This window comes from Protopterus annectens, chromosome 3.part1, assembly GCF_019279795.1.
Source record: "Protopterus annectens isolate FY-2018-M chromosome 3.part1, PAN1.0, whole genome shotgun sequence".
Taxonomy (NCBI): Eukaryota; Metazoa; Chordata; order Ceratodontiformes; family Protopteridae; genus Protopterus; species Protopterus annectens.
In genome coordinates this window covers 1,702,674,506-1,702,696,717 of record NC_056732.1, presented here as the reverse complement: position 1 = coordinate 1,702,696,717, position 22,212 = coordinate 1,702,674,506, and positions in this window count along the sequence as shown.

The following is a 22,212-nucleotide window of genomic DNA, read 5'->3' as shown; positions in this document are numbered from 1 at the left end:
AGTGGAGGTACCTGTGGCATGCGGTGCATACAGGGTGTTATTTCCTATATGTGCCAGTTCTTACACAGCTGGGCAGACATGTCAGTGTCAGTCAAGCTTATGATGCCTGTACATATCCCAGCTGCATACCTGCCATCTGCACATTTGTACAGGGACTAACAGTCATCAACTTGGCAAGTAGCTATGCAGTAGGGTGAATGTGTTGACAGACAGACATTTGACAACAATATGTCTGCCATATCTACATGTCAGGAGCTCTTGCTATCATGTGCTGTACAGATGGTAGTCTACAGTTACATTCCACATGTCGGATCATTACCCAGTAGGAGTGATATACTGTGACACAGCCTCACACACCAGGGATACAACAGGGAGGCCTTAGAGTCCAGCTACGCCTGCAGGTGTGCCTATTGTCAGTACTACATTTAGCACTCTACTCTTGCTTGGGAAAGCACTGTCAACAGTAGTAACACTATGATACACTACATGCCAGTGTGACAGCACATATTCTGGGCTACTACACCTGTATGTAACACAGTCACATGGATAACAGTGCTGTACAGGCGTCATATATGTCTGTGTCCCACACATGACACTCACACCCCTTGCTACTTTAATGACAGCACATAGGCACATGTATGTACATGGCATTACATACACTTATTGCAGATGTCATTACCCTGCTATGTTATCAGACTGGGAGGTGTGAACTGGTTACCAGGCTAAGCCATGCTTAGCAGGTATCCACATTGCTGCAATATAACAGCTAAGCTGATTTGTGCACTGGTAAGTGAAGCCTACACTGTGTAAGTACCAATACGTATACCTGTAGCTTAGCACCGCTTAGCTTCACGCAAACCCGTGCAAACTCACTTAAAGCTGCTCAAAACTGCCTTAACCGCTCTGTATCTGAGAGGCTTTGTTCTGCCCAGCAGCAAAATGAACAGCCCTTCAACGCAGGACCCTGTACATTAAAGTCACAACACTTAACCACTATGCCATGACCACTGTGAAGACAGCTGTTGCTTTTCCAATATATCTATCAATACACATATTGATTAGTATTGAACAATTGCCTTTACTTCCACAGTTGTGTAGTACTTGTTATTAATGACTGTTGCATCATATATGTTGTGTTATCATAATGTACACATAGCAGATACATACAATGAGATACATCTGGGAGTGTATACACAACCGTGAGGCTTACACATGACAGGAATATGGATATATACATATAATCAGTTGATATATGTCTACATGTACATACACGTATATTCATACATATGTCTGTATACACACACACACACATATATATATATATATATGTGTGTGTGTGTGTGTGTATGTATATATAGCTATATGTATATATAGCTATTTATGTATGCACATCATATGTGTACAGATATGCCTATTTATGTAGATATATATCTAGATATCTATAACTATATGTGCATACAGACCTATTCTGATATACCTATTACTGTCAATATATATGTAGATATCCATAAGTATATGTGCATTTGTACCTCTATCTGTATATGTGTAGACATATATTGCTGTGCATATGTATATATCTGAGTGTTTATATATATATATATATATATATATATATATATATATATATATATATGTACATATACATATCCATCTGTGTATGTTGATATGTATATGTGTATGTATGTGTATATATATATATGGTTCCCATTCAGAAGCCTGAAACATCATAAGCCTGAAAATCAAAATCCTGAAACCAAAAGCCTGAAAATTCAGAATCCTGAAAACTCAAAATCCTGAAAGCCCAAAATCCTGAAAGCCCAAAATCCTGAAACTCAAAATCCTGAAAACACAAAATAGACATACTGATGTCATTGTGGCTTTGCTATTGTTAGCCCTGTGGTGTTAGGTTATGCGTTGGGGTCAGGTAAGTGTGCGGTTGGTTTTATGTTAGGGTTAGGGGTGGTTTAAGTGAGTTAGGGTTAGGGCGCAGGTTAGGCATGTATGCAATAGTGACAAATATTGGGGTTAGGGCGGTTAAAGTGAGTTAGGGTTAGGGCGCGGGTCAGGTGAGTGTGCGATAGTGACGGACCTTAGGGTTAGGGTTAGGGTCAGGGTCAGTTGGTAGATATTAGTGTCTTTATAGTGACATATTAGCATTATTTGTGTTTTCAGGATTTTGAGTTTCAGGATTTTGGGCTTTCAGGATTTTGGGCTTTCAGGATTTTGAGTTTTCAGGATTCTGAATTTTCAGGCTTTTGGTTTCAGGATTTTGATTTTCAGGCTTATGATGTTTCAGGCTTCTGAATGGGAACTATATATATATATATATATATATATATATATATATATATATATATGTGTGTGTGTGTGTAGATATATATGGATAAGTATATATACATATATGTTAACCATATGTCCTGAACATGGAGTGGAGCCCTACCTCAGCCCAATAGTCCAAACCTCTTAGTGCAAGGGGATGTTAGGTATGTATTGCAGGTATATATGTAGATTATTGCTACTGTGATAGGGGTTGTCTTCACAGACATGTTGTTTGGGAAGTCACATCTGCTTTTAAAATGTACGCCGCTAGCCACAGACAGATATCCTAAGGACACCATAGTACAGTACCACTGCCAGCAAAGTAATGATCCTGTGGACTATAGCAGAGATATGGCCAATAAATGTGGACAGTCTAACACACTCTGGTCAGTCCAGAGGTATACATAGAACCCCTTAGTGCAAGAGATGTGGACCAAGCCTGAGAATGTGAATGTTAACAGCCATGTAGATGGGTATAGCACGTAAACACTGGTATACATTTGCCCCCATAGGTTATGCATTCACACACCCCTGTCTATCCTGACATATACTAACCGCTGGTACAGAGGTGCCATGGCCACATACTACCCACTAGTTATTGACATACATCTGTACAGCATCGCACTGCTTTGTCCGACATACATGACTGTTATGGTGGCCTGGCAGCAGTACATCTGGCAAGTATCTGGACATAACATCACACTGAGTAAGTACACTAAGCTGTGAGGCATGTAACAAAGCACTATGCAGGCTACAGGCAGACTGCCACAACACTGGCCTACATTTCGTATGGGGGAATACACATGTACCTGCATATATAGCAGGCTCTACAGGCATGTCACAGCACAGAGTAACAGACACCTATGTGAAAGTGCATAACCACAACCAATGTGAACACAGCCACAGCCACATATGGTAGCTAGTGTAATATTACAGTATATGTACTATCTGATCAACACCATCCTCATATGTGCCACTCACACACTAGCCCTACATATACTGGGCCACTATGCAGTGTGGTCCAATGCCTGTCTGTGGTATGGGACATGTGTGTGTTTGGCCCTACAAACATGTAAGCTGATAGGGTAACATACAGTTGAGCAGCATGTAACATCAGATAGAACAGGACCAAGAACAATGACATCTACTACAGTCTATACACAGGCTAAGGTACATTTTCACAATACACACACTGTCGACAATCTCCATAAGTACACAGACCTCAGTACTGTACACACAGCCACAGAATGTCCAGGCTATGTCCTCAAAGATAACACCTACTATACATAACATGTGTCGCAGTCTGATATCTCACTGGCTTGTTATCAGATATGATGTCAATAAATTATGGTGTACAGAAGATATGCACCTCTTACTGCATGACATATGTACACAGGTTGAAAGAGTTGTGGCTGGAGGCACAAACACAGGGCCAATATTTCATATGTTGCTGTGATAATCTCATACATTTAATGTTGTAACAGGGTTTGTTGTGACATATGTCCTATGAGGGATATGAAGTCAGTAACTCTCATGTCTGTCACCATGTACTGTATGGGTCTTTATTGAAAACTCGAACGTTGACTTACCTGAACACCTAAACGCTGACACATCTTCATTGAACCGCAAAAACATTGATCGTCCAGAAGCGCAAAAACCAAAACGTCGAGTCATCATGTTTGGCCCTTCTGCGGTATAGCTCCGTAAGGTAAGTGTGCGATAGCTATGGACCTTAGGGTTAGGGTGCGGGTTAAGTTAAGTGCATACTTGGTGGTATATGAAAGATTTAGTGTAGGGTTAAAAGTAGGGTTTTGTTTAGTGTATTTATGTGGTTTATTTAGTTAGGTAGTATGTAGCGGGCGGTGGGATGGGACAACTATGATATTTCGAGTTTTTGAATTTTGCGGTTTATGGTGTCCAGTGTATTTGCAATTCACTGAATATGTGTCGGCGTTTAGGTGTTCGGGTAAGTCAACATTCGAGTTTTCAATATAGACCCTACTGTCTGCAATCCTCACACCATGCTTCTGCAGTTCACAGATAGGTGCTCTGTGGGTAACACAAGAAACAAAAAGCACCACACACTGCCCAGTCTGCAGATGACCCTGCAGATGGGGTTTCCTCAGAAACATAGCACTGTCATGACAGGTATTAAAACATGTAGACCAGCCATATCCACACACACAACCTGTTAAACCAACATTACTCCAAATGCAGAATGGCGACACTTACATTCTGTAGTCATGTCAGGCACATCCCCCACCTGTGTGTTGGCCTGTTTCCACAGTGTATGTTGTTAGAGGTAAATCCCCAATCCATCTGTGATGCTGTTTGCCAAACAACAGATCTAGGTCCTGCTCACAGTGAATGAAAAGGCTGAACACCAACATGATGTTCCTAGATATTGGAGTGTGTTTCCATGCAATTTGCTATGGGAATGTTACCACAGCTGTTCCACATGCAATCAGCTAGAGGAGAACTACAATTTGTGCAGAGGCCATCAGCTGATCATGAGCATCACTTACAAAACACATGCTGCTGCTTAAGCAAAGCAGATGTACATCTCCACATCCACCACAGAGGGAGTGAGAAAGGCAGACAGAGGCAAAGATAGGTCAGGGAGGGGATGGGAGAGTAAAACCTAAGCATGTTTGTGTCACACACTTACCAGTACTGGTTATCAAACCCCTGACTGACTATGAATTTCTATCATGTCTATTCAGTTATTGGATGCGCCACATGGCTTGCATGTTGAGAAACTCTCCAAATGTATATGTGATGGTGAGTGACATCTGCAACAGTGATATGATAGTGATACGGTAGGTGTAGTACACGTGCCTGTCTGCATGAACAGGTTTCATGAACAGGTTTCAGCATCAACACAGCCACACTCTCTCAGGGACCCACACACATTGACACACTGGCAGGGTCAGGAATATGCCTCCTCACTAGTTAGTTTGCCACAATACAGTACTGTGCAGGTATCACATGCACCACAGGGATTATTCAGAAGTTATATGGGCAAAGGGTATGTGAGTGTGTCTGACAGACAGCATGCTTTAGTATGCCAATGGGGTTGTAGTGAGTGTGAATGTGGTCAGAAGCATCATACACCACACACACAGACACAGGGTGCCAGTACTGACATGCATGGGTGCATTGCTTCATGGGTGTGTAGTGGTTGACTGTGCCAGACGGCTATACAAGGCTAGATGATGGGTATAACTTGGCATCAGGCCACATGACAATGGTCTGCAGTGTGGTTCAGTTGTGTAGTGCCTGGATTGGCTCACACAGGTGGATATTGTATTTACTCACCATCCAGTCACCTGGGTAACTATTGTGTGTGGCCATTGCTGTGCATTGCTTGCCATGTATGTGTTCTTTAGTCCATGACATGGACAGTGTCTGGGATGTGCACACATCCCACATGCATGTACAGTAACATGTGGAACTGTACCTAAGGTGTCTGACCCATGTTGTGTACACAGATTATCATCAGATGTGCCAGTCATGGCCTCATGTGGTGGGAACAGGTAATGGACAGCAGGTTGACCCTGCACCTACATTGATAGCATGATACAGGTATTCCCTAGTGTCAGTGGCATCTATCCATACAGGGCATGTGGTTAAAGCATGGTATGTCCTTTTTGGGTCACATTTGATGGCACCACAGGTGTTACAGGTCTCCAGTGAGGAACACAGTGAAGGCACACTATCTGCATGCACATGCCTATTGTACTAATGGACAGGGTACCATACCCTCTGTAATCTACTGCAATCAAATCATGGTTGCTATCTGTGGGCAATATACAGGGAACTACCACCATAGTGGTTGTTGCCTAGGCAAGTGTGTTTGTGTATGAGGCATGACTTGAGAGTGTTCTCTGGGTAATACAAGGGTTGCCTACTTTGTTTGCCAGGCCTTGATGTCACATGAAGGGGTATGGATTGGCACACCAGTCTCTTGGCTATTTCACATCTGTTATCCTTGTACAGTGGACACTGTGACATATAATAGGGCCACCATATAAGAAATTTGCAAAACCCACTCCACAAGGAGCCCAGTTGTTACACACCATGGCCACCTCCACACAGGATACGAATAACAAACACAAGACACACACACACACACACACACACACACACACACACACACACACACACACACACACACACACACACACACACACACACACACACACACACCTGCCATGTCTGGGATTAGAACTCCTACCTAACTAGTTTATTATACTACAGCACTACACAGTTATAGGACGCACCATGGAGATTACTAGTGTGCTCGTTCCCCAAAGGTCTATTTCACAGTGAATGACATCATCAGCCTTGCCAAAGTAGGGCATTTAATCTGTAGTGAGTGTGACTAGCCTAAAAAGCATTGCTCCCTACACAGACATAGAAACACACACACAAACATCCACACTTACCATGTGTGGGAATAGAACTCCTACCAGAGTACTATATCACACTACAGCATTACGGTGTCATAATCCACTCCAGAAAGATTACTGGGCTACACCTTTCTCAAAGGTATATTTCGCAGTGAATGATATCAACAGCCTTGCCAAAGTAGGGCATTTAATCTGTAGCGAGTGTGACTAGCCTAAAAAGTATTGCTCCCTACACAGACATAGAAACACACACACAAACATCCACACTTGCCATGTCTGGGAGTAGAACCCCTACCAGAGTACTATATCACACTATAGCATTACACTGTTATAGGACGTGCCACGGAGATTAGTAGGCTACACCTTTCTCAAAGATGTATTTCACAGTGAATGACATCAGCAGCCTTGCCAAAATAGGGCATTTGATCTGTAGTGAATGTGACTAGCTTAAAAAGGCATCTCTCCTTACACAGACATAGAAACACACACATCCACACTTGCCATGTGTGAGAATAGAACCCCTACCAGAGTATGATATCACACTACAGCATTACGCTGTTATAGGACACGCCATGGAGATTACTGGGCTACACCTTTCCCAAAGGTGTAATTCACAATGAATGACATCAGCAGCCTTGCCAAAGTAGGACATTTGAATTGTAGTGAGTGTGATTAGCCTAAAAAGCATTGCTCCCTGCATAGACAGACACACACACACACACACACACACACACACACACACACACACACACACACACACACACACACACACACACTCACTTGCCATGTCTGGGATTAGAACTCCTACCTAACTAGTTTATTGCACTACAGCAGTACGCAGTTATAAGTCGTGCCATGGAGATAACTGGGCTACACCTTTCCCAAAGGTGTATTTCACAGTGAATGACATCAGCATCCTTGCCAAAGTAGGACATTTGAATTGTAGTGAGTGTGACTAGTGTAAAAAGCATTGCTCCCTACACAGATAGAGACACACACACACACACACACAGTTGCCATGTCTGGGACTAGAACTCCTACCTAACTAGTTTATTACACTACAGGATTAGCAGTTATAGGACACACCACGGAGATTACTGCACTACACCTTTCCCAAAGATATATTTCACAGTGAATGACATCAGCAGCCTTGCCAAAGTAGGGCATTTGAATTGTAGTGAGTGTGACTAGCCTAAAAAGCATTGCTCCCTTCACAAACAGAGACACACACATACACACACACACACACACACACACACACACACACACACACACACACACACACACACACACACACACACACACACACACACACAGTTGCCATGTTTGGGATTAGAATTCCTACCTAACTAGTTTATCACACTACAGCATTACGCAGTATTAGGACACACCATAGACATTACTGGGCTACTCCATTCCCAAAGGTGTATTTCAAAATGGATGACATCAGCAGGCTTGTCATAGTAGGGCTATGGGGAGGGCAGTGTGTGTACATGGGCCATAACCCATTCATCTAGAGGTTGACACACCACATGCAGGCACACGCAGGGTTATATTCCACAGGTATGTGTATACAGCTGCTAGATGACTACTGCCTTGTACAGTCATGTTGCACAGCTAGCACTTGCACCACATAGTCTGTAATGCTGACAGATACCAGTGGCTAATTTTTACAGTGAGTGACATTTACGCATCATGTGGTTGTAGCCATTTGGCTGTGAGCTGGGTGGGACAGGCCTCAAGATGGATGGCTCTTTGTCATAGTCACTCTCTTCCACACATGTATGTATGTCTACTTTTGGCTTATTATAGTGTGTTGTCCTTGGATATATGTCTGTATTCTTATCCAATGTGTGTGCAAAGCATGACTGGTGCATACCGAGGACATCTGCAACAGTCAGATATGTATGGTCCACTGTTGTTTGCAGACATGGGCTTAATTTGTTTAAGTGTGTGAGCATGCCCAGTATGCCCTTCTGTACTGAATGAGTGGATCCATTCTAGGTAGTTTGTACTCCAGTGCAGACCATTGTGTTGTACACCTATAGGTAGCAAACTGTTTCTGCAGGGGATCCATAGATCATTTGGCAATATGGGGAGAAACTGTGCAAGGGATAGTGTGTACTGTAGGTGGACTCCCACTCAAAGATCCATGGCATTATCTCTCTCCATTAAGGCTAATAACAGTACCATTATCTCTCCAGATGCCCATACAAAACTACTAGGAGTTATTATAGACAACAATCTTAAGTTTAATGTGCACGTCAACAAAACAATCCAAACCATTAACAGAAAACTGGGCTCACGTTATAGTATAAAGCCATTCCTTACCCCATATGCTAGGACCTCCATTGCCCACTCCCATCTACTCTGTACACTCTACTATGCTTCCCCTTTATTGGCCAAACTAAATAAATCTGATCTTACTAAACTCTCAAGCTGCTATAATAACATAGCTAGATTTGCAACTAGTCTACCCTATAGAACCCATCATTGTAAAAATCTAAATGATCTCAGATGGCTAGAGCTACTTAGGCAGATTCAGTATAATCAACTCATTGTTGCTCACAAAGCACTTAACCAACCAGATAATACACCTGCCCTGAAAAACATCATCTACCCCCACTCCAACTCCAGATCATTCCGGTCATCTAAGAGACTATTAGTGCAAGCCATCAAATCCAACAACTCAGCTGGTGAATCCCTGTTCGCTAACTCTGCTGGCAAAATTTGGAATTCCCTTCCTGCTAACATTACCCTGGATACCACCCTATCTCAATTCAAAATAGCTCTCAAGGAGTATTTCAAGTCTCAATGGATATGTCCCTGCTCCAAGTCTGAATAAATCTTTATTCATGAATAAATCTGTATGTATACTGGTGTATCTATTCTGTGTCTGTAAGTGATACTCAAATATCTTTGTTAAGCCAGTTTAGATGATTGTTAGACTACAAATTTAAATGTATAAGAATAAGTGGTATATTTCCATAAATTTAACTAGACTGTAAAATGTGTTATATTTGTATTATGTTATGATTACTCCTGTTCGACATGACATTGTAATGATTGTATATGTATACCTTTGGAACTTTTCTCCCCGGGCATCAACTGAAAATGGACAGGTATCCAGTTGGACTATCCCAGTCAACAAATGTAAAATAAATAAAATAAAATAAATTGTGTCTGTGCTGTTTCTGCTACATGATACTGGTGTTAACAGAGATATTCAGACATGTATGCTGTTATACACTGTATTGTTTTATGTCCTCAAGTAATGTCAGGTGGACATTCTTGCTCACAGTGATGTCCTGGGGAACAAGGGTGAATACAGCTGTGTCCAGTATTATGGGCAGATGCTGTAAATTATGCCATTCTGGAGGGGGAGCTGCAGACACTTGCTGCTGGGTTTGTGTATCTGGTTCAGCACCTTGGTACAGTGCTGGCAGAGCATCCCATACTTGTACATCCATTGACATGACAGTATGGCCTTAACTTGCTGTGGCAATACCTTACAGCTGTACAGATTCACACAGGTTACCGAGAGTCAGGGGCCATGAGTCAGGACATTACCCCTATTGTGGTGTACATGCAGGTTTCTAGCCACCCATTTATGTGTTTGCAGCCAGGGATAGTGTGTGCACACAGCTGTGTGTCGGACCTTGCACATTCCATGCTGCCCATACTCCCACCCACCCCTCTATTATTCTATCCTCTGCCATACATTATGCATACATTCTCTGATACTTTCCCTAAGGTTATCACCTCATCGCAGCTGTGTTTCGGTGTTGGTCCACAGTTCATGCAGTGGGACATGGTGGACATGCTACGGTGGTTTGTCCACATTGCCTTACATATGGCTTATGTGGAGTGTGTTATGTTGTTATTTGGGTGTCCATGACATAACATGTATCGGCAGTAAGTGTTAGACACAAGCCTTTGGCAGAGGCCTGTAGGCCATTTGGTGACGATGCGGGCCAGCTGTGGTAGGCCATTGCATCCTGTCAGTCCTACAGTCCCAGACCGCCATACAGTATATTCCCCTGGGATGACTGGGTAGATGTGCTAGGTGTTCATGCCAATACTTTCTATCAGTATTGATCAGGTGGTGTGGATGCTGGCAGGGTGCTACCTACCGCTAGGGACAAACCTGCATGGGTTACCTGTACTGCATGCTGCATTCTGTCGCTATTGCCATATACAGGTGGGGTCATATTGTACCCATTCCCAACAGCAGGGATACGACCGGAGAGGTACCTGTGGGTGGTGTTTGGGTGAGCTGGGTGCATGTGTGCTATGGACACTACTTGCATCTGACACACAGATATGCATGGGGCATTCCAGTTATGGTGGCATGTGCAGGTACATCAGCTGTTTCCCAATACATCAATCCTACCACCTTTGTGATCTGCAAATGTTCGGGCAGATGACACCGGTATTCCCTACTACAGGCCCAGGTAATGTGATGCATACCTGTATGTACAATTCCAAGGGTGTATCCATTTCAGAGTTACACATTATATACTGTATGTCTGGGATACTTTCCCCTGTGTACTGCTTGTATATCTAGCCCAACAGCCATGCTATGTCAGTCTTTCAGATGGTGACACATATTACCACCATACATTTACAATGGCTTACTGCTAGCATGTGTTATACTGGTGGGAATTGTCTTTGGCACTGCAGTTGTGAGGACTTGGCCCTGTCATCGGCAGTAGTGGGCAATGGCCACCAGGTCATACCTCAACATGCATACATACGGACCACTCTCACACAATATGAAACACACACCAATGTGACACACACATACCTGCATATTGTACAAATGCTACAATTTATCCTGCTACCTTGGTCACCTCTGGGCATCCGTGCTCCACTGGTATTATACCTACGCATACATGTTACTACATTTCTACATAGGATTGGGGGTGCACACCTGACTGTTACTACATGTCTACATAGGATATGGGGGGCACACCTGACTGTTTCTACATTGCTAGACAGGATGGGGGGTGGCACACCTGACTGTTACTGCATTTCTACATCAGATTGGGGGGGCACACCTAACTGTTACAACGTGTGTACATTGTTATGGGGGGCACACCAGACCGGTACTACATTTCTATATAAGATTGGGGGGGGGCATACCTGACTGTTACTACATGTCTAAGTAGGGTTGGGTGGGCACACCTGACTGTTTCTACATTTTTACACAGGATTGGGGGGATACACCTGACTGTTACTACATGTCTATGTAGGATTGGGGGGGTACACCTGACTGTTACTATGTCCTACATAGGCTATGGGGGGGCACACCTGACTGTTTCTACATTGCTACACAGGATTGGGGGGCACACCTGACAGTTTCTACATATTTACATAGGAGTGGGGGGCACACCTGATTGTTATTACATTTTTATATAGGATTAGGGGGGACACCTGACTGTTACTACATGTCTACATAGCATATGGGGGGCACACCTGACTCTTTCTACATTGCTACACAGGATTGGGGGGTGCACACCTGACACTTATACACATTTGCTATGACTATACTGGTATGTCAGGTACTCTATTTCATTCTGTTTTCTAACCTATCATGCTGACTAGAGCCATGTCAGTGTACTACAGGTCCTACGTTTGATTGACCTACATATTAGTTTCTGACTTCCTACCCTTCAGAACTAACATCCCGCTGCCTGAACTGATGTGGTCTGTCTGTGTAGGCTGGGGGAATGGCTACCCATAGGCATCATTCAGTGGCTTTAGCACAGCCTTTGTTTGTGTTTGTCTACACCTGTCCTGCTGGCTGTGACTGTTGATGGGTATGTGAACCTCCCTGACTGGCATGTGTGTGTCATATAGATAAACATGTGGCCCAGCACATTTGCTGGAGTGGGTTTTGTCAACATGTGTAGTACTGGCTACTGTGGTGATACCCATATTTGTTACAGATCTCATTGTCACTATAGGTGTCTACTATCTGCTGGCATCCCATTCAGCCACCTGATTCCCTTGCATGCTCACATCCATACCATAGATGCAAGTAACTGCACATACTACTCCAATCAGCAATCGGTAAGGTGAGTGACTTACCTTGTGGGTGTGCCAGTATTGAGGATGGTGCTGGGGGCTGCCTATGTCAGATGCGCATAGTACACTCCCTATACATGGTTGAGCACAGGTAGTGTCATGTTTGGCATCCCTTTTACTGTATGTGCGAGTCAGAGAGAGAGGTGTCATTCCCTGGGTCCTTACTGTGTCAGTGTATGTGCTATGTGTTGCCTCTTTGCCAAGGCCATGGCATACTGGGCATGCCTCCATCTGCCTTCTGGGGCAGGCTCAGGTTGTTCCTCCTCCAAGTCACTCTGTGCCTGTGCAGGCCTTGGCATTGGTGGGGGACTGTGTGGCCCTACCCCATGCTGTTCCTGCTGCAGCAGCTGTTTCCACAGGATCATATTGTGTAGCATGGCACATACAATAACAATTTGGGTACATGTAGCTGGTGAGTACTGCAAGGCTCCAGTGGATGTGTCCAAGCACCAGAACCATGACTTGAGAATCCCAAACACATGCTCTATTATGATTCTAGTCTGTGCATGTGCCTCATTATGCCATTCTTGTTCGGGTGTGTGTGCATTTCTGATGGGTGTCATCAGCCACGGCTCCAGTGCAATGGCAAATCAATGGTACAGCTGCGTCAGATATGAGATGTGGGAATCGTGATAGCTTCCAGGGCAGCCAACACACACATTCATTATAATGCCCTGGGCATCACACATGACCTGGCAGTTAATGGTGGGGAAGCCCTTGCAGTTGATGTAGACCCTACCCTGCTCAATGGGTGGTGCTTTGATGCATATGTTCGTGCAGTGTATAGTCTAGGTGTAGAGTATGTGGGAAAAAACAGAGGAAAAGGTGTTTGCATAGTTTATAGTAGTGTTCTGGGCTGGGCTGGTCTGCTGCTTGTGTCATTGGCTGATTCTGATACATTTCACCTGCCAGCTGTGCTTGTTCTCCTAGATTACCTTCCTACTGCTGTTTTCCCTTCCCATTGCCTTCCTGTTTAAGCCTGGGGGTGCGCCGCGCAAACACAGTGTTCAAATGTGCACATAGCTGCTATTTCCTGGTTTACTTTATTTATTTTTCTTTTAAAACCCAGTGCGCGGCGCGCACACCCGCTTAGGCAATGTACAGAGTGCTAGGCAGCCTCAGACACGCCCCCTTGCTAAGCTCTGCTAAGATAGGAGCAAACTCAAGACACAGGGCTCCAATATGCTTATAGTATGCCTGACACACCCGTTTGATGTCAGCTAACTCCTAGGCTTGCACCAAGCTATTCCTGCTCTTACACTGTTGGGTGCTGAGTAGCATGCAGGAGAAATCTGAGATTCAGTATCATTCCCCTCATTTGCATAGGATTGCCTGCTGATGCATAGTTACATGTCACACACTGAGCCTCCCCCCTTAGCAACCACTATTCACTGGCCATGTTGTCTTGTCATCTGCCTGTCATTGAGTATAATGGCAAAATAGCGATTTTGGTTAGAATGCTTATTTTATGTTTTTTTTCTTATTTTCCGCCTGATCCCGTTTGTGCACTGCTGCCCTACGCTTAAACAGCCAAAATCGGCTGAAAAAAATTAAAAGTTGATTTTTTTTTTATTTTTGAAAATGTTTTCCATGCCAATGGCCTTATAGTTGGCCATTGATATGCTTTCTACATGATATCCACCCTTTATTTGGAGCTGTCATGGCTCCGTTTTGTAATTTGCAGAAATGTACTCCGTTACTGGTGGAGTACATTTCTGCAGATTACACTAGTCCTGCATGGCCGGTTTCCAGCTTCCTGGATTGCAAATTCACCTCATTTGCATGGATTTCTCCTGCAAATGGGGTAATTTGCATACAGGGACTGAGTCCGTGCAGGAGTAGTGCAGGAGCACTTGTGCACGTCCCTACAGGTTATTCCTGGATCACACGGCAGACATATTGCCTGCTGGAGCTCCTGCACTAGTCCTGCATGCTGTGCAGGGCTTGCAGAATCCGAAGGAATGTGTTTCTAATTTGACTATGCTGAAAACATGGCATAACACTCATAGTTGACAGGCATGTCTACATTCATGTTGAATGTTTGCAAATAACTTTGCCAGTGTAACTATACCTCACAATAAAACCATTTCATGAAAGTATCTTCAGGTTGAAATAGCTATCACTTTTTAAATATTTGCAACAATGTACTTTCAAGACTAAATATGCCTGCTCATAGTAACTGCAAAATCAGTCTTTTTGATGGGATACAAAGTTTATGAGCACAGAATCTAAGATAATTACAGCGGAAATCTGTGTGGATACTTTGAGCACTGAATTTATAACTTCAGTGGAAATGCTGCTATCTTTCTGAACTATTTTTAGCATTGCATCATAGAAGTCCCAAGTATTTCAAAATTCTTGTATTGTTTTTGCATTTAGTAATCATAGAAAAGATAGTTCCAAACATACACGACCCTGGTTATTTCCTCACATTATGTAATTCCGCAGTGGTGCAGCGGTAGCGTTGTTGCCTCACAGCAAGAGGTTCTCCTGTTCGATTCTCGGCTTGAGTTGGGAGTGCCTTCTGTGTGGAGTCTGCATGTCCTCCCTGCGGTCAACTGGGCGTTTGAAAGACATGCGTTGAATGGGCGTGCCTTCGTTGAAGATTGGGTGTCGGGCTGGCAACTTGACACCATAAAAACCAACTGCCAATCATTAGCGGACATGAGTTCCGCTGTGGCGACCCCTAACCGGGAAAAGCCGAAGGACAAACAACAACAACCAATGTCTTTGTTCTTCCAACTTTAAATTGTTTTTGTAGTTCTTGATGACCCTTTCTTTATGTAGTTCTGATTAATCCAGATCTAGTTTGGACAGTCCTCATATAATTTGTTGTACACTGTAGCTCTTCTCTGAACACTTTTATCCTTGTACTAAGTGCAGACTCTAAAAGACAATATACTGCAATAATGAGCAATATACTGTCATATTCTTACTTCATCAATCTTCGCTGGGAGCAACCAAGCCAACAAAAAGCATTTCTTGCTTTGGGTTAAGGATCCAATAAGAACAAAAGTTATTTTAACAAGATAAAAATTTCTGATGCACAGTTTAAAGGGAATTTGTATTTGCACCAAATCAGTAAATTCTTCCAGCTAAATAGACTATGTTTGTACTAGTGGCTGTGGCCAGGAATGGGGCTGAGGAATACTAATATTCACAGACCAAAGTCACATGAAATAGATATAGATTTGCATGTATATGCATTATCTGGATAATACTATGCATATATGTAATCTACAGATGTAGAGGAACATGTGAATGTATAAATACATGCACAAAATGAAGAGAGATGCTTAAGTGTTTCTAACAAGAGCCTTGCACTGATTCATTCTTCATTACAACTAGACATAAAGCTGCACAGGAGGTGATAAACAGGTGCTCTGTGGAAGAGGTTCCATCCCCAGCACCAATCCTTCCATCCCCCACAGAAAGTGAAACCTAAGTATGATAACTTTCTGCCACATCTTTGAGATTCAGCACATTAGGATTACTTGTTGCACTCTGTACAAATGCAGCTACATGCTAACACAAGAAAAATATTTACAATTCTCAGGAGCTGTAGCAAACGGAGCTATAGGATACTGATATTCAAAAACCCCGTTAGAAAGAGATCTGCTAATTAAGTTGTTGTTGCTTTATGTACATCGAGCTATAACGTTTGCAGATAGTGAAGATGTGAGATATAAGCACACAAACCAAACCAAAATGGTTGAAAGCTGTCGTATGAAGTGAGCAGAAATGAGAGCGGGAAGAAAAATGACATGAATAACACGTGAACTGTGGGTGTGAGACAAAGGATGTATGTGTCCACTTAAAATAGATAAATACAGTTCTATCACTGTCACACAAACAGATAAGACAACTGCAAAATATTACACTTAAAACTGTATAGGGAAGGGAGACTAAGAAAAACATATGGTACAGTATGCAACAAAGGAGAAAGAGGAAGTAGTTTAAACAACTTTCAGATTAATGAAAGCAAAAACATAAAATGCACAGTATTTCTACAATAGAGTCGATATTCTGCAAGAAAAACGAGGGGTGTGGGAATTCAGAACTGGTCAAGAAATACTCTATTCTAAGCAAATAGTTCCTGTGCTGCAATAAACTGTATATATTTCATTATTCAAAGGTGGAACTTGAAACTGACTACACTACATGAATTAGAGGAGTGGAATAATTAGATGCAGCACTAAGTAGCAGGTTAAAAATCTGCTGGCCAATTGAACACAAAGTCCAAGTGGATAGTGTTACGTTCTGGGCTCTGAAATCAATTCCAAGAACAGAGCCACACAATGCAAATATGCAGTCATATTCCACAATGGGGTATGGCACTGTGGTGACACTGTGGCTGTGACATATCTGGGGTATAGTTGAACACATGTCAAAGGTGACTCGCTGGGGCCTGTATACCTTGCAACCTGATGTAGACCCATCCACATACACACACACACTGTTACTTGGCAACACTGGGACTAGACTCCTACCTAGGTATGTAGTGATACTGAAGTGTGTGGCTTACACTGCACACACCACACAGCGTTTAGGGTGAGGTGTGTCCCAGGTTACATGTTACATGCAGAACATCCCCAGACATGTACAGTATGCTAATGGGGATATAATGGGTGTATATGGACAATACATAGTGTGACATACCTTCATATACAAATTAACAGACACATAACAGGCAGACACACATCCGAGAGACCAGGGCCTATCGTTGCTAACTAACTTGACCGTGTGTCCAATGTGTTACAGGTAGGCTGCACACAGCACATGCATAACTGCCCTGGAATGTGGTATCAGTTACATGTATGGTTGATGGTGACAGTGGTAACCATAACATGGTACATGGGACATATACCAGGTGTATCTTGGTGTAATGACAGTGTACACAGCATCCACATCACCCAGTGGATATTATACTCCATGACACCCATGATGACACTCTGATATACCCACCATCACACGTTGGCCACGACTGAGATACAACCCATTGTTGATCCCAACAGTGGTACTACAGGGATATGCATCTGATGCACATGCCACATGCATAGCAGGATGTTGCATTGTCATGCTTCACCGATGTGCAGAAACGACACTATATGTACTACTTTATGGCAATGGGTATTGTAATACGTGTATGTTGCCTCAGAATGCTGCATCCTACAGATAAATGGACATGCACACATACCCACATTTGCCAGTACACAATGGGAATCCCATACCTATCAACCCATTTATACAACACTGTTGTGATGGTACTGCAAGGCTCGTATAGCCAGTATGGAGAGGAGCTTAACAGGGTACATGTAATGCCCCATACAGCAGCAGCCACGACTGGCTATGGCAATGGCTGATGCGGTGGTTGTGAAGGCCCTCATGGAATTCCCACATACAGGTGTGCTAACACACAGACACTGCTATACTCAGTCATGCATATGTACACATGTGTCAGTACTGGGGTGCATCGCTGTAGGTGGTCATAGATGTGTACCTAACTATTGTCCAAGGAGAGATGGGTTGTGTAGGGGTTGTGTGCACAGTGGTATCCTGCCACCTGCCATGTGGCAGCAGGCAATCTATCGACAGACACTACTGTTGTGACCATCAGGGTGAGAGTGACGTGCATCAGCCATTCCTCCAGGTGCCACTTGCACATGGTCACTGAGGTGATCATGCTGACATGCATGCAACATGCATTACAACACATGGTTACTGTCTGTGATGGAGACCTGTACCCAAGCATGTTCTGTTGACTGTGGTAATGTAGTGGAGGTACCCATGGTATGCGGTGCATACAGGGTGTTATCTCCTATATGTGCCATTTCTTACACAGCTGGGCAGACATATCAGTGTCAATCAAGCTTATGATGCCTGTACATATCCCAGCTGGATACCTGCCATCTGCACATCTGTACAGGGACTAACAGTCATCAGCTTGGCAAGTAGCTATGCAGTAGGATGAATGTGTTGACAGATAGACATTTGACAACAATATGTCTGTCATATCTACATGTCAGGAGCCCTTGCTATCATGTGCTGTACAGATGGTAGTCTACAGTTACATTCCACATGTCAGATCATTACCCAGTAGGGGATATATACTGTGACACAGCCTCAGACACCAGGGATAAAACAGGGAGGCCTCAGAGTCCAGCTATGCCTGCAGGTGTGCCTATTGTCAGTACTACATTTAGCACTCTACTCTTGCTTGGGAAATCACTGTCAACAGTATTACCACCATGATACACTACATGCCAGTGTGACAGCACATACTCTGGGCTACTACACCTATATGCAACACAGTCACATGGATAACAGTGCTGTACAGGCCTCATATATGCCTGTGTCCCACACATGACACTCACACCCCTTGCTACTTTAATGACAGCACATAGGCACATGTATGTACATGGCATTACATGCGCTTTTTGCAGATGTCATTAATTACCCTGCTATGTTATCAGACTCGGAGATGTGAACTGGTTACCAGGGCTAAGCCATGCTTAGCAGGTATCCACATTGCTGCAATATAACAGCTAAGCGGATTTGTGCACTGGTAAGTGAAGCCTACACTCTGTAAGTGCCCATACATATACCCGTAGCTTAGCACTGCTTAGCTTCACGCAAACCCACGCAAACGCACTTAAAGCTGCTCAAAACTGCCTTAACCAGTCTGTATCTGACAGCCCTTGTTCTGCCCAGCAGCAAAATGAACAGCCCTTCAACCCAGGACCCTGTACACTAAAGTCACAACACTTAACCACTATGCCATGACCACTGTGAAGACAGCTGTTGCTTTTCCAATATATCTGTCAATACACATATTGATTAGTATTGAACAATTGCCTTTACTTCCACAGTTGTGTAGTACTTGTTATTAATATGACTGTTGCATCACATATGTTGTGTTATCATAATGTACACATAGCAGATACATACAATGAGATACATCTGGGAGTGTATACACAACCGTGAGGCTTACACATGACAGGAATATGGATATATACATATAATCAGTTGATATATGCCTACATGTACATACACTTATATTCATACATATGTTTGTAGACACATATGTATATATATATATATATATATATATATATATATATATATATATATATATGTGTGTGTGTGTGTGTGTGTGTGTGTGTGTGTGGGTGTGTATGTATATATAGCTATATGTATATATAGCTATTCATATATGCACATCCTATTTGTACAGATATGCCTATCTATGTAGATATATATGTAGATATATATAACTATATGTGCCTACAGATCTATTCTGATATACCTATTACTGTCAATATATATATATGTAGATATCCATAAGTATATGTGCATTTGTACCTCTATCTGTATATGTGTAGACATATATTGCTGTGTATATGTATATATATGAGTGTTTATATATATATATATATATATATATATATATATATATATATATATATATATATATATATATATATATATATACCCTATCAGAATCCTGAAACACTATAAGAAACTAATGACTGAAAATGCAAAAGTCAAAATGTCACTATAAAGACACTAATATCTACCAACTGCTAACCCTAACATAAAACCAACTGACCTAACACCACAGGGCTAACAATAGCAAAGCCACAATGACGTCAGCATGTCCATTTTGTGTTTTCAGGATTTCAGTCATTAGTTTTCGGGATTTTGACTTTCAGGCTTATAGTGTTTCAGGATTCTGATAGGGAACCATATGTACATATACATATCCATCTGTGTATGTTGATATATATATATATATATATATATATATATATATATATATATATATGGATAAGTATATATACATATATGTTCACCATATGTCCTGAACATGGAGTGGAGCCCTACCTCAGCCCCAATAGTCCAAACCTCTTAGTGCAAGGGGATGTCAGGTATGTATTGCAGGTATATACGTAGATTATTGCTACTGTCATAGGGGTTGTCTTCACAGACTTGTTGTGTGGGAAGTCACATCTGCTTTTAAAATGTACGCCATTGGCCACAGACAGATATCCTAAGGACATCATAGTACAGTACCACTGCTAGCACAGTAATGATCCTGGTGACTACAGCAGAGATATGGCCAATAAGTGTGTACAGTCTAACACACTCTGGTCAGTCCAGAGGTATACACAGACCCCTTTAGTGCAAGACATGTGGACCAAGCCTGAGAATGTGGATGTTAACAGCCATGTAGATGGGTATAGCACGTAAGCACTGGTATACATTTGCCCCCATAGGTTATGCATTCACACACCCTTGTCTATCCTGACACATACTAACCACTGGTACAGAGGTGCCATGGCCATATACTACCCACTAGTTATTGACATACATCTGTACAGCATCGCACGGCTTTCTCCGACATACATGACTGTTATGATGGCCTGGCAGCAGTACATCTGGCAAGTATCTGGACATAACATCACACTGGGTAAGTACACTAAGCTGCGAGGCATGTAACAAAGCACTGTGCAGGCTACTGCCACAACACTGGCCTACATTTCGTATGGGGGAATACACATGCACCTGCATATATAGAAGGCTCTACAGGCATGTCACAGCACAGAGTAACAGACACCTGTGTGAAAGTGCATAACCACAACCAATGTGAACACAGCCACATATGGTAGCTAGTGTAATATTACAGTATATGGACTATCTGATCAACACCATCCTCATATGTGCCACTCACACGCAAACCCTACATATACTTGGCCACTATGCATTGTGGTCTAATGCCTGTCTGTGGTATGGGACATGTGTGCGTTTGGCCCTACAAACATGTAAGCTGATAGGGTAACATACAGTTGAGCAGCGTGTAACATCAGATAGAACAGGACCAAGAACAATGACATCTACCACAGTCTATACACAGGCCAAGGTACATTTTCACAATACACACACTGTTGACAATCTCCATAATTACACAGACTTCAGTACTGTACACACAACCACAGAATGTCCAGGCTATGTCCTCAAAGATAACCCCTACTATACATAACATGTTTCGCAGTCTGATATTTCACTGGCTTGTTATCAGATATGATGTCAATAAATTATGGTGTACAGAACATATGCACCTCTTACTGCATGACATATGTACACAGGTTGAAAGAGTTGTGGCTGGAGGCACAAACACAGGGCCAATATTTCATGTGTTGCTGTGATAATCTCATACATTTAATGTTGTAACAGGGTTTGTTGTGACATATGTCCTATGAGGGATATGAAGTCAGTAACTCTCATGTCTGTCACCATTTACTGCCTGGGTCTTTATTGAAAACTCAAACGTTGACTTACCCGAACACCTAAACGCTGACACGTCTTCATTGAACCACAAAAACATCGATCG